Here is a 13,188-nt window from a genome sequence, read left to right on the forward strand (position 1 = left end):
ATCTTGGAACAATCACAGATACGTTTTGTTTTCAAAACAACCGTGCCAGTTCTTGGCTTTTAAAGCCACCACCAAACCATACTGCTTTTCAAAGTCCCAATGTCTTCCAAAAGGCACCAGAGAGACAGGTCCTTCCCAGCATCCATTCACCCCAAAGGGAAAATGTCTTTGCCAGGGGAGGCTTAGCCTTGGAGGACTGATGCTTGAGGATGTGTGTCTTCTGACACTGACCCTCTCCATCTATGATCCTTTAAGTAGTTAGAGGCAGTGGGAATGGTGACTGGGCTAGGAGGACAAATAATGAATGGTGTGCACCCTATAAGATTGAGGGGCAACAGGGAACAGACTGTTCAGTTCCCTTCAACAACCACTTGGCAGTATGAACAGGCAGCCTTTGGCTATTGACCATTCTGGGTAGCTTTGGGGAGATGCAGAGTTCTTTTAAAAATACGCAGCATGCCTCAGAGTTCTCCCATTGCTTTCAGGGACCCAGTATTCCACTTATCCTTCACCTGTTTTGGCAGCCAGTGCTTCCTCATGCTAGCTACCCTTTTTGGTAACATATATGCTTTGCTGTAGTACAAAACCACCCAGACCTATCGTGCATGGACTATAGTCAGTTAACAAAGAGATGAGGTTACACGAATTCATGGTCCTTTTACATATCTTATTTCAATAAATCAATGAATGTATTGTGTCCTCCAGCAGCCAAATAATCAGCAATCCAATGTAGATGAAAAGGGCAGAAAAGCACCTTATCAGGATTGAATACTGTCTTTGTGCAGCATGACCATGCAAGAGGTACTGGAATGTGAAGAAGGCATTTGAGCTACTCGTTCACAATGATGGGAGTGTTCCTTCATCTGGCTGCAGGTGTAAGAGACAGGCAGAGGCGGGGGGGGGGGGGGATAGAGGCAGATCATATGAGCCCCTGATCAACACCTGCACTTCTTTTCCTCACCAGCTTTTAAGAAGCCACATTTTCGCTTTATCTTCTGAAAGCATTCCAGGTGCTAAGTGAAATGCATTGCAAGAGTTGTCATGGTGCTTCGCATGCATGAGTCAACGAGAGGCAACTGTGTTAACACAACAATGACAGGATGCTCTGCCACGATATTGTAATAGCCTAATTAGTAGGTATCATATTGATGCTTAAACATCAGGGCTAGAACAAGCAACAATGAACCCCTAATGCACTTGTATATCAGCACCTGATATCCATGTATTCCAAAATGGGGTGTAGGGTTCATAGTACTTGTTAATATACTGTCAGAAGACATGTTAATCTGAGATACCTGAGACCGTATCAACGGCTGTTTCCATGGAGATCAAGAACTATTTCAGTCTAAAAATGCCATCAAACAATGCTAGGGAAATAGATTTTGAAAGAATTATGTGAATCAGCCCTACAAATACCAATGTTTGCTGCTCAGACGACCTGAATGTAGTCTTTCATGATGTTATTCAAAGAAATGTGAGGAAGTGTCTTCTGGTTTAATTGCAAGCAGGTAAGGTTTACAAGCTGGAAATGTGCAACCGTCAAATAAAAAGTACGGTCGATACAGTCCATGGATGCATTGGAAAACAATATTTAAGATCCAGTCCTATCCCTACTGAGAATTTTTCTACTTCTGCTTGCTCCAGCACTCAATTTGACCTCAGATTTAAGCACTACAGTTGTGTAGTTGTACCTGCTTGACATTGTTGACGCTCTCTAATATATAAGTCTATATTGTTGCCACATTTGCAGGATGCAAATCGCTAACTCCATGTCAAAGGATTAAGATGACGGCAGCTTGAGAAAATAGGACACGCATTGTATATTACTATATCATAGGGCACTGCCCCTAGTTTTAGCTGCATTGTTTATTTATAAGAATATTTGCATACGACTATACCAAAGTAGAAAGTGCCTACTGTGGTTTCTCACCTCCCACTATTACTTTGCTTAAGACTATGCTAGTCAGATGAAGCTAGGCTATATACCAGCCTTCCCCAACCTGGTACCCTCCATAAGTATTAGACTACAACTCCCATGGTCCCTGATCATTGGCCATGCTGGCTGGAGCTGATGAGATTTAAAGCCCAACCCCACCTGGATGGCATCAGGTTTGGGAAGGCTGGCATATTACTTTCAGTAGAAATATATTAATAACCGAGTCTTTAATAACATGGACCATATTGTGAAAATCCAAGTAACAGATTACACAGATGGTCTTTTACCAATATGTTCAATGTTTTGTGTAACATTAAGAGTATGACTTGGTTCAAGATAGTAATTTATGATACATGTTGTATATTGGTATTTCCCACAGTGGTTTAACAGTCAATCCCTCTTCACAAAGGGTCTCTTAGAGTGTATTGTGGCTCTATGAGGTAAATGGGGGGGGGGGGATCCTCCTAACAAGTCTTAGCACCATTAACACACAACAGATCCTAGGATTATTGGGAGGGAAGCCACGATTGTTTAAAGTAGGACACTGCTTTAAATGTATAGTGCAGATGGGGCCTTGCTTCTGGCTAGTCTGGGATAGCATCCAACCTTGAAGTTCAAAATAAAATAAAATATGGTATTGCAAAGCTCAGTTTGCATGGTAACAGCAACTAGCTCAGAGACAGAGTGCATGCTTTTTGCACAGAAGGCCTCATGTTTGATCCCTGGCATTTCCAGTTACCAAAGAATTAATGAGTAGGTGATGTGATCTACCTGAGATCCTGGAAAGACACTACCACTGCCAATCAGTTAGCACTGGGCTAAATGAACCTGACCTGGTATAAAGCAGTTTATTGAGTTATTGCATATAGTCCTCCAAAATATGTTATATATATATATGTATATTTGCATCTGAAATCAAAGTATCTATGCTGCAGCTGGATTCATGCATATGGCATTAAGTCCTCCCAACCTGCAGATGTACAAAATTATATATAAGTTGTTTACAGGCCAAAAACAAAACAAAAACAGAGACTGTGGTTTATGCTGACTGCAGTTGTGGTGCCATACTTTGTGGGCTGCAAAAGTTACTACAAAAATAAGTGAAGTAGGAATTAAAACCTCTATAAACTTTACTTAGCCTTTTTGTGGGGTTTAATGCATTTCATTTCTTTTTTCCTAAAAATATGAACTTTAAAAAGACCCTTCTATTAGGGTTGGAAAATCTAAAAACTTCCTCTACCTTGGTTTTTAAAGAAAGCTTGGGGGAACATCTGGCATAGGAGAGTTTCAATTCAGTCAGTAGGAGAAGTTGGATGTTTAAGATTCTGGAAATCCTATGCAACCGTATCATCTGTGATTCTACATTCCTACTAAATGTACAAATTCAGGTAGACTGAGAGTTACTGCATGCATTTTTTAAAAAAGAAAAGTGCTCTAAAAATAAACCCACAGATTGTGAAATCAAGATACAGCTACATGGAACCCTTTCCCCCGAAAACTAAAACAGCATTTCTCATAGTTAGTGCCCAAACAACTTTCACATGGTTATTCTTCCTCAGATAAAATGGAGGGGGGGAAATATGAACCCCACCTTGAGCATCTTGGGGGAAAAGGCAAAATGTAACAAAAACAAAAAATAACTCCATGGTAATCTTCCCTGTAAAAACTGATCATATTATTTCACCTACACTCAGGAATTTTCAAAACCTAGAACAGAAGACTTTCCTCTTAGCATACTGCAGTCAATTTACTGAATATATAGCACAACATTCCTTCCTCATGATTTTCACAATCACAGGAACCCGTTTTTGGATGTGTAAAAATATCATAGATATCTTATCAGAGCATCCTTCTGTAGAACAAGTGCATTTCAAGTTTTAAAAGTGTGATGTCTTTTACTGAAGTAATGGGCACTTGGGAGAGCTGCCATCTCTCACCTGTACAGTTTTATCTGCCATAATTTACATGTATAACATGAATATTAATTCTGTATTGTTATTTTTATTATGAAAATGCAAAAGGGGGTGCTAAATTAGCATCTCTCATTTGTGCCAAATCCAATAGACTCTCCCTAGTACCAGCCAGGCACCCAAAGTCAGCAACAGACTAATGTCAGGAAAGACGAGAGTCTTATGCCAATATTTAGCCTTTAAAAGCACTGGCTCCACTTCAGGGGTGGGATCCAAATCTTCCCTATTCACTTGTGATTATTGAGAGAACTCCAGTTAGGTTTCTTTTCCTCCAGGCTATGAAATTCAGTGGGTTACCATATCTGATCTGAGGCTGTGTTAAGGAGTCCTAGGTAGCTCCCCTATACATTTCTCAAACAGCATGAGAATACTTGCTGAACGGCCTTTCTCTTGGGCATAGTCGGCCAATTGGTGTTAAAGAAAGATAAAACGTTTTTTATGTATGCGACAACAGCAGCAAGAATACTCATCGCAAAGTACTGGAAGACACAAGATTTGCCCACCTTGGAAGAATGGCAGATGCAAGTAATAGACTACATGGAATTGGCAGAAATGACTGGCAGAATCCGAGACCTGGGAGAAGAAGCGGTGGAAGAGGACTGGAAGAAGTTTAAGAACTATCTGCAGAAACACTGTAAAGTGTATGAATGTTAAAATGATGTTGGATATGGAATAATATGGCATCAGTGGTACAGTGTTAAAAAATATGTAAAAAATGTAACAGAAAAAGGGTGGAAAAATAAGGTTATATTATGTCAAAGTAAATAATATGTTAAAGGTGTTTAATTATAAGGAGGAAAGATTGGAGACATAATAGAAGTGATTACAACAACCAGAAATGAGTTTTGAAGAAGGGTAAGGATTTGCTGTAACTGATTGGACAAAGAGGAATACAAAGAGGGGTGGCGTGAGGAAGTCAAGAAAGAAAGTTTTGTAAACATGAGTTTGAAAAGCGGAGTTTTTGTTTTTAACTTTTTTTCTTTTTTCTTTTTTTACTGTTTTTGCTGTTTTGTGTTGTTTTGATGTTTCCTTTGTTTTTGGAAAAATAAATAAATATATTTTTTTTAAAAAAGAGAATACTTGCTGAAGACACATGTCATAGGTATAAACACAAACAGGAGGTGGAAACCAGGTAAGAAAACCTTTCCCTGCCACAAAGAGAGGGATGGTGCAAGCAACATGAAAGTGAGACCAATGTCTCTTTTGTTCTATGGCCTCATATAACGTGGAGTTGAGTTGGCTTCAAGTGCAAAGCTGAAACAAAAACACCAAACCTAGAACAACCAGTGCACTAAAATAAAATGGTTTATAAGAATGAATGCACAGAAATTTTGAGAAAAGCGAGAACCAACGTGTCCTCCTTTGAGCAAAAAACTTCCTTTTTGGTTTTGCATGCCTTCATTTCCCCTCTCCATAACTTTTTATAGCTCTACTTCTGGCATCATGCACCAAAGCCACAGTTGCCATGCTATCCTTCCCTCTTACCCATTTGACAAATGTATGAATCATAAAAACAAAGGCTGAAATGTATAACTTTTCCGCTTTAGTCAGCGCATACATGCATACACACAAACACACACACACACACACACTCTGCTGGAAAAAGTAATTTTTCTACCTTCTTAAAACTTCCAAAGGTTCTGGCCAACAAAAGCCCCCCACAAAAGCCCCCAGAAACCATGACTGCTATGCTTGCTAAAAAAAAAAAAAGAATTAGAAAAGTCTGGTTCTGGGTACTTGGGGTAGTATTGGGGCCATGAGAACAGCTCACTTTAATTCATTTGTAATGGCCTAGACCACATTTTGAAATTTAGGGCACAAAGCTTGCCCTTTTGAGAACGTGTGGCCTTTCCCTACACCCAACACTATGACTGGATACACACACAGTGTCCATTGAAGCTCTCAGGGTTGCGTCAAATGAAGTTGCCCCATTAGCAGAAGGACTTCTGCCTGTGCAATAGGACTTCCTCTCCCTTTCCTCTCCCTGTGCCCCCCACATCTGCTTGGGATTTTCTACAAACCCTCCAGAGCAGATTTGTGGGGAGTGGGAGGTACAAAGGGGGAGCAGGAGAGGAAATTCCATTGTGAAAGTAGAAGACCCTTATACTGAGGGATTGCTCTGTTGGATACAACCCTTCGTTTCTTCTGTCCAGGGCAATAGGCTCTCTGACCCATCCCTTAATATTCAAATTGACTATAAGTTTTCCATGAATGCATAAATATTTTTGCCTGCACAGGCATCCATGGAAATGGAAGGAGGGGGAGAAAATGTGGAGAAGCATTCCATTGTAATGCATTCCACATGAAAAACAAATGTGGAATACATTATGTCAAGAGCTAGTAGCTATGAGGGGAGTCGTCGCAGCAAGCATCAAAAGGAGGCAATGCTAGGAATGGTAGAAAATGCTGACCATGTTTGCTGAGAAAGGAATTCAGGTTTACACAAATAGGTATAAACTGCTATTTTAGAAAAATCAGAGGTGAGGCATTTAGCACTTTTCTGGGATGTGCCTGCATTAAACCAGTTTATGGCTGGTAGTCAGCAGTGAGCCTTCATACTTTGCCTTGGGACTTTAGCTGAGACTGCTATCAAGGTGAAGCTGACAAAAAGCTTCTTCACACTTTGTCAAGAGCAAGGGTAGCTTGTTTGTTTGATCCTTGTGATTTGCAGTTAACCTGTGGTCCTCCTGCTGTTGTTGAACTCCAGCTAGCATGGCCAATGGTCAGGGATGATGGGAGCTAGAATTCAACAGCACCAGCAGGACCGCAGGTTAACAAAGGCATGGTCTTTGATAGTTCCAATTCCAGCATAAGTAGCCAATCAGGAAAACACATGAAAGGCACCAATGTCAATGTCAGCTTCTGTCCTGGAGTGACCATATTCATGGTGTTACTATTAATGTATAAAAACCCTTAACAGCTTGGGACAAGTTTACCCAAAGAATCCCATTACCCCATATATCAGGCTTCCTCAACCTCAGCCCTCCAGATGTTTTGAGACTACAATCCCCATCATCCCTGACCACTGGTCCTGCTAGCTAGGGATCATGGAAGTTGTAGGCCAAAAACATCTGGAGGGCCAAGGTCGAGGAAGCCTGCCATATGCACATTCAGCCACTTCAATATGCAGAACTGGCATTTCTAGAAGTTTCACATGATGTTGTTTCTGCAGTTGCAAGGAGTCAATCCTTCAGTGTGGCATCACCTACACTGTGGAACTCCCTGCTCATTGATATTAGGCAGGCTCCTTCAAGCAGCTTCAGGAAAACATTTTTCTTGGGACTGTACCACAAAGTGGGGGGGGGGGGAGGTTAACGCCCCCCCTCCAAGGATGCTACAGCCCCAGTCATGATCGATCACTTGCTACCCAAGTCACTCTGTCAGTGCATCCACGCAACCCCACAGCATCCTGGCTCACTGCAGCACTAGCAGGTATGCTGCAGCAATGCCAGTGTTGGGAAGGGGGCTCTGTCCCTCCACAGTGGCCACTACTGAATTCATATTGTGCAAATGCAATATTTTATTTGAAAATAACACCTCAGCTAAAACACAAAACGATTCTCCAAATAAAATATATCCGGAAGTCCTAATCACCCGAAGTCTCAGGTAGCCTGTACAGTAGCTGTTGCATCACAGTATTTCTGTAGGAAGTTCTGATTTCCTTACTGCGTGCCTTTAATAACCTAGTACCGGGGTCAGCAACCCGCGGCTCCGGAGCCGCATGTGGCTCTTTTACACCTTTGCCGCGGCTCCGGGGCAGATACTAGCGAGGGGAGGAGGCGCATTGTGTGCCCTGACACTCCCCACTGTGGCGGGTGCTGTATTGGCTGTGACGTCGCATGGGGGCGGTGCGTGCGTTAGTCACGCACCGTCCCGACGTCACCTTCCCGCCCGCTGTCAGATCGGAGGGCAGCGGTGCGCATGCAATGGTTTTGCGGCTCCCAGTTTTTTTTTCTTCGGAAACGGGTCCAAGTGGCTCTTTTTGTCTTAAAGGTTGCAGACCCCTGACCTAGTACATATGCACATTTACTTGGAATGTCCTATTAAGTTTCATGAGGCCTATTAGGGATGAGCAGCAGCTACAGACAAAACTTGTGCTGAATCCGGATACCTTGGAGAGATTGTTGGCTTCTCTAAGGTGTAGCAGTATCTGCACAAGCCAGGTGCTCTGTGTTAGAGGAGATACTGTATTGTGAATCACCTCGTGGCACCTTAGTGACTCAGACGCAAAAAAACGAAAGAAGAAGCCCAACCATGCTACAGACAAGGGTCTGCAAAATGTGAAACTATGTATCTAAGCTTTCCATAAAAGGAAAACACAGGTGAAGAAAAGGTACAGGTTTGCAAAATCAAACTTATGCCTCTAGCTTAAGAAAATGCCAGGATCTTGAATGGGAAGGGATAGCTCATTCATGACTAACAGGCCTAGCATGCAAACAACATCCTTTCCACAAGGTACCTGCACTCTCCAATTTTAGTGCTTTGGAGGGAGAGATGCTGAAGGAATATGCACTTTCTCACTATTACTTCTTGATCTTTTGCTGTTCTGTTCTACAGAGCAAAATACATCAGAAAGAGTTTTGATGAAGTTTGGAGGCATCCCTCCCTTAGGCACCCTTTTCTAATCATTGTCCAACATTTTTGATCCTTTAATCCCATTCTGATTTTATATGTTCCATGTGTTCCTGTTCTCCTGAGCAGCGTGTGTGAACAGTCTGGTCCCTTGCTCACCATTTTGCCTAGAGAATAAGGCATATCCCTTCTTAAACACACAAAATTCATAATTAAATCCTTTCTAGCAAGAAGACAAATGAATCCTGGGAGAATTTCTGTGTGTGTAATAACCTTCTTGCTGTGCCTACAGGAGGCATCTACCATTTCTCCAACACACACACTGATTCCCTGGCAGGCACACCTGAACTCTGATTAGATGGAAACTACTTTAGCCTTTAAGCCTACTGTGGGTCCTGAGCCCTTAAAATGGGCCTTGGCCATACAGACGTTGTCCCTCTTGATTTCCCCAACCTGCAACTGATGCTTGAAACTTCCAGTGCCAGAAGTAGAAGAAGAGTTTGGATTTGATATCTCGCTTTATCACTACCCGAAGGAGTCTCAAAGCAGCTAACATTCTCCTTTCCCTTCCTCCCCCAAAACAAACACTCTGTGAGGTGAGTGGGGCTGAGAGACTTCAGAGAAGTGTGACTGGCCCAAGGTCACCCAGCAGCTGCATGTGGAGGAGCGGAGACGCGAACCCGGTTCCCCAGATTACGAGACTACCGCTCTTAACCACTACACCACACTGGCTCTTGACCCCTCAGTGCTCAGTGACCACTGAGAGTAAGTTTGCAATGTTCATTTGGATAAAGTGTAGGATGATTTAAGACCACTAGTCTGGTGCAGTGTTTTATTTCAACTCTGAGCTTTGTACCTGCTATTTCTCCTCCACACCCCTTTTTTTTCACTTCTAGAGTGGTACAGTGGTTACATACGCTTCAGGTTACAGACTCCATTAACCCTGAAATATTACCTAGGGTAAAGAACTTTACTTCAGGATGAGAACAGAAATCATGCAGCAGCAGGAGGCCCCATTAGCTAAAGTGGTGCTTCAGGTTAAGAACAATTTCAGGTAAGAACGGACCTCCAGTAGGAATTAAGTTCTTAACCCGAGGTACCACTGTACTCAATTTGAATAAACTGCTTAATTGGATTTCTGGGCTGTACTGATTTTGGCGCACATTCGACGGCTGTTTATCCTCCCACTGTGTGGCTTAGGCTGCTTGGGGCTACACTAGGGGTTGTCAAAGTGATTGGATGAGCAGACAGGAGACAGGCTGAAGTTGCAAAAAGTCTCGGAAGTCAGCTGGCTGCTCTCCAACACTCAAGGAGATCACTGTAAGGCAGTGGGAATCCCGCACCCTTGGCATTAGGTGACACAGAAAAGGGTTGTGGCAGCAGAGAGAAACTACTGCAGGTTCCTAAGGCTATGAGCCTGCCCTTCAAGTTTGGTGCTGAAACAGGGGACCGTCCTACTGTCACAGAGTGCAGTGTTTTAGTTAGCCTTGTAGTTTGGAGGCCTTTGCTTCCGCACAACTTTGTGTAATATTTTTCAATCAATCCAAATAGTTTTTTAAAAATGTGTGTACAGTGGTACCTCGGGTTACATACGCTTCAAGTTACATACGCTTCAGGTTACAGACTCCGCTAACCCAGAAATAGTACCTCAGGTTAAGAACTTTGCTTCAGGATGAGAACAGAAATTGTGCTCCAGCGGCGCGGCAGCAGCAGGAGGCCCCATTAGCTAAAGTGGTGCTTCAGGTTAAGAACAGTTTCAGGTTAAGAACGGACCTCTGGAACGAATTAAGTAGTTAACCTGAGGTACCACTGTATCACTCAACCTCTTGTTTTTAATGATATTATTTCTCCCATGTGTGGCCACGTCCCAAGTGATTATTTTCATTTATCAGCCATGATTGTTATTAATATTACTTAGCACTTACTGTCCTTGTGTGCCTCTTTCCCACATACACTATGGTCTTTTACTGCAATACTATTTTGTGTGAATAAACACTCACTGCTTAAGCAGAAAAGTACCACACAACAATAACACACACATTTAGCAAAGTGTGTTGTCCTCATCTACCTTGTGCCTGGTCAGGGCAAGAGGTGGGGGCAGCGGGAGAGATGGCTCTCTGAGGGCTCCACCCACTAAGCTGAAATGCACCTTCTCTGTTGTAGCCAGAAATAGTGATGACATTCAACAGCTGCAAGTTCTCTCTCTCTCTCTCTCTCTCTCAGGCTGGCAGAACTAGCAGTGGGAGCAAACAGCAGAGAATATGGGTTTGCTTTGTGTTCACAGCAGAACCTAGATATACAACCTACCTGCTTTGTAGGAAGCAGCTAAGCAGGGAGAATGTTCCAGGGCACTATACCACCTGAGCTGTCATCACATACCTGTAAAGGATGGAGAGAGCCAGGGCAAGACTGCACTGGTGGTGCACAAAATTCACATACCCTTGTTCCCACCACCAACTTGATGTTTTCCTCACTGTCTCTCTGCTGGACACATCCCAATCTGGCAAACAACAACACTGGCACAGCTGGGAGGGTGCCATGACCGACAGGATTTCGGGTGGGATAAGTATATGGGTCCACAAAGAGCAAGTTTCCAATGCCCACATCAGCCTATTCCTCAAATCAAAAGACTTTGTTTGCAGCTCTATGCGCAGTAGAACCAGTAGCACCTCTCTAATGCTGCTGAATTTTTGACCACAAACAAAACCACAGGGAAGAAAAAGAATCCCTTTCAGTCTTCAGTCTACACACACACACACACACACACACACTGTCAACTTAAAGGAACCTAGCACAAAACCTCCTAGGCCCATTTGTATGTAATTTGGCAGGTTTCACACCTAGGGGCACTTCTGCTATTTTCAGATCAATCGCCCTCAAAACACTAGCAGAGACAAAATGAATCTCTTTGAATTTATTGTTCTATTGTCTGTGTGCTGCCCCAGCTTTTTTTGCCCATTACTAACTTTCTATGCTACTAGTGACCAATAAGCATAATAAATCTTTCTTTCTTTCTCTTTCTTTCTTTCTTTCTTTCTTTCTTGGCATCCCCAAACTGCAAATGCTGTCCTTATGAGGAATCTGCAGTAGCTATCTTTCTTTGGTAGGATCCATCCCCTTAGAAGGGACTACCATGCCTGCAAATTTTATCCATTTCTGCAAAATATGAGAACTATAAAATGTTTATTCTAAAAAAAAAAAAAAAAAAAGATTAAACTTTAAAAGGCACCTGCCACAAAAAACACTATTGATTTGCCTGTAATTTGTCAAATTTTATTCACTTTGGAGGGGCTATTATGCCCACATAAATCATGTATCTCTTTCAAAAGGAATAACATTGGAACATTTTTTAAATTTCTCAACAGTGCATAGGTGAGAACAAAGCCTTATTTTTCTGAAGAAGATTCAGACCCTGAGCTGAATCACAGAGTCTCTGAAGTCCTTTGGACCAAACTGGGCTGTTTCCATAGTGCCAACTCAAGGTCCAACCAAATATTGCGGCTGGTATATTCCCTACCTGTCAGGGTCTACAACTTAGTAATTACTGTTAAAATAATGCTAATGTTTTGCTACCAAACTTTCCTCTAGGTTCCCCTCTAAGGAGGAACAACTGCAACCGCAATCTAAGACCCATTGAATTTTGTAGTTCTTACTAAAGAAGAAATATATTTACCTAGGCTGATTTGCAAGATGTGTACAACCCGAATTCAAAAGTGCCATTTTGATTCTCCATAGCATGGTATTTTGGAATAAGAAGCAAGTAGTTCTTGACCATGTAGGGCCCTGCCCCCAAACAACAACTCTTGGTGTTTTCTAAAAACACAACATTTTCAAATGCTGATAATGAATAAGAGCACATGTTCATCATACGGCCTGCTCTTGCATACTGATATTTTGTACTTATTTTTGTTCTATATGACAAACTGGAATATATCCAAGAGCACCAACACATAAACATCTACACTCTGTGTGTTGCAAAGAAGCCTTAGCAGAATTCAAAGAAGCCTAAAAGTGGATTTAAACATTGCATGTGTGTATAGTACCTGAAATTAGACAGTAATCCGTGTCACAGGAATTGCAGATATTGTACTAAGACTGCATTTTCCAAGTAAAATCTTCTAATAGTAATTAACCTAATTGTGTTCCTGGCATCCTGAATAGCTCATTCTCTTGACACAGTGCTTGCACAGCCAGAGCAAACGACGGCAAAGAAGCGAGAAAAAGGCTTACAGCAACAGCACTATACACAGAAATCACAAACCTCCTGGGATTCGGGAAGTGGCTTAAAACACCAGAACTTTCAAACTTTCCCAGACATATTGAAAGGTGCTGTTGTATCAGCCCACTGTTTAATCAACATAGTTCAACCATTCATTACAAAGGGCTGCACCCGCAAGCCCAAATGTAGCATGAATGAATTTGAAGGAACATAGAAAGTAATGTGCACATCTCGAATGGCCACTGAAAAAGGATCAGAGTGAAATCAAATGGCAGGATATGTGAATGTCCTCCAGATGTGGTTGGACTCCAGCTCCCATTATCCCTGACCATAGTCTATGCTGGCTGGGATTGAGAGGAGTTGGGAGTCTAAGCAACATCTGGAGGGCCACACATTGCCCTTTCCTTCCCTGCACCAGACACACTAACCTCCCATTCCCTATTGCCAAGATGCACATCATTCCAGCAGGTTTTCCCCTTTCTGGGGTTTCC

At 42.3% G+C, this 13,188-nt stretch overlaps 1 protein-coding gene across 1 annotated transcript in view; it reads right to left on the reverse strand.

The window, feature by feature from the left end:
- Window positions 1–13,188, reverse strand: part of RNF150 (ring finger protein 150) — a 90,321-nt gene that overhangs the window by 75,370 nt on the left and 1,763 nt on the right. The gene's annotated exons all lie outside the window — the stretch shown is intronic.

The sequence above is a fragment of the Podarcis cretensis genome (genome assembly GCF_951804945.1).
Source record: "Podarcis cretensis genome assembly, chromosome: 9".
Classification (NCBI taxonomy): Eukaryota; Metazoa; Chordata; class Lepidosauria; order Squamata; family Lacertidae; genus Podarcis; species Podarcis cretensis.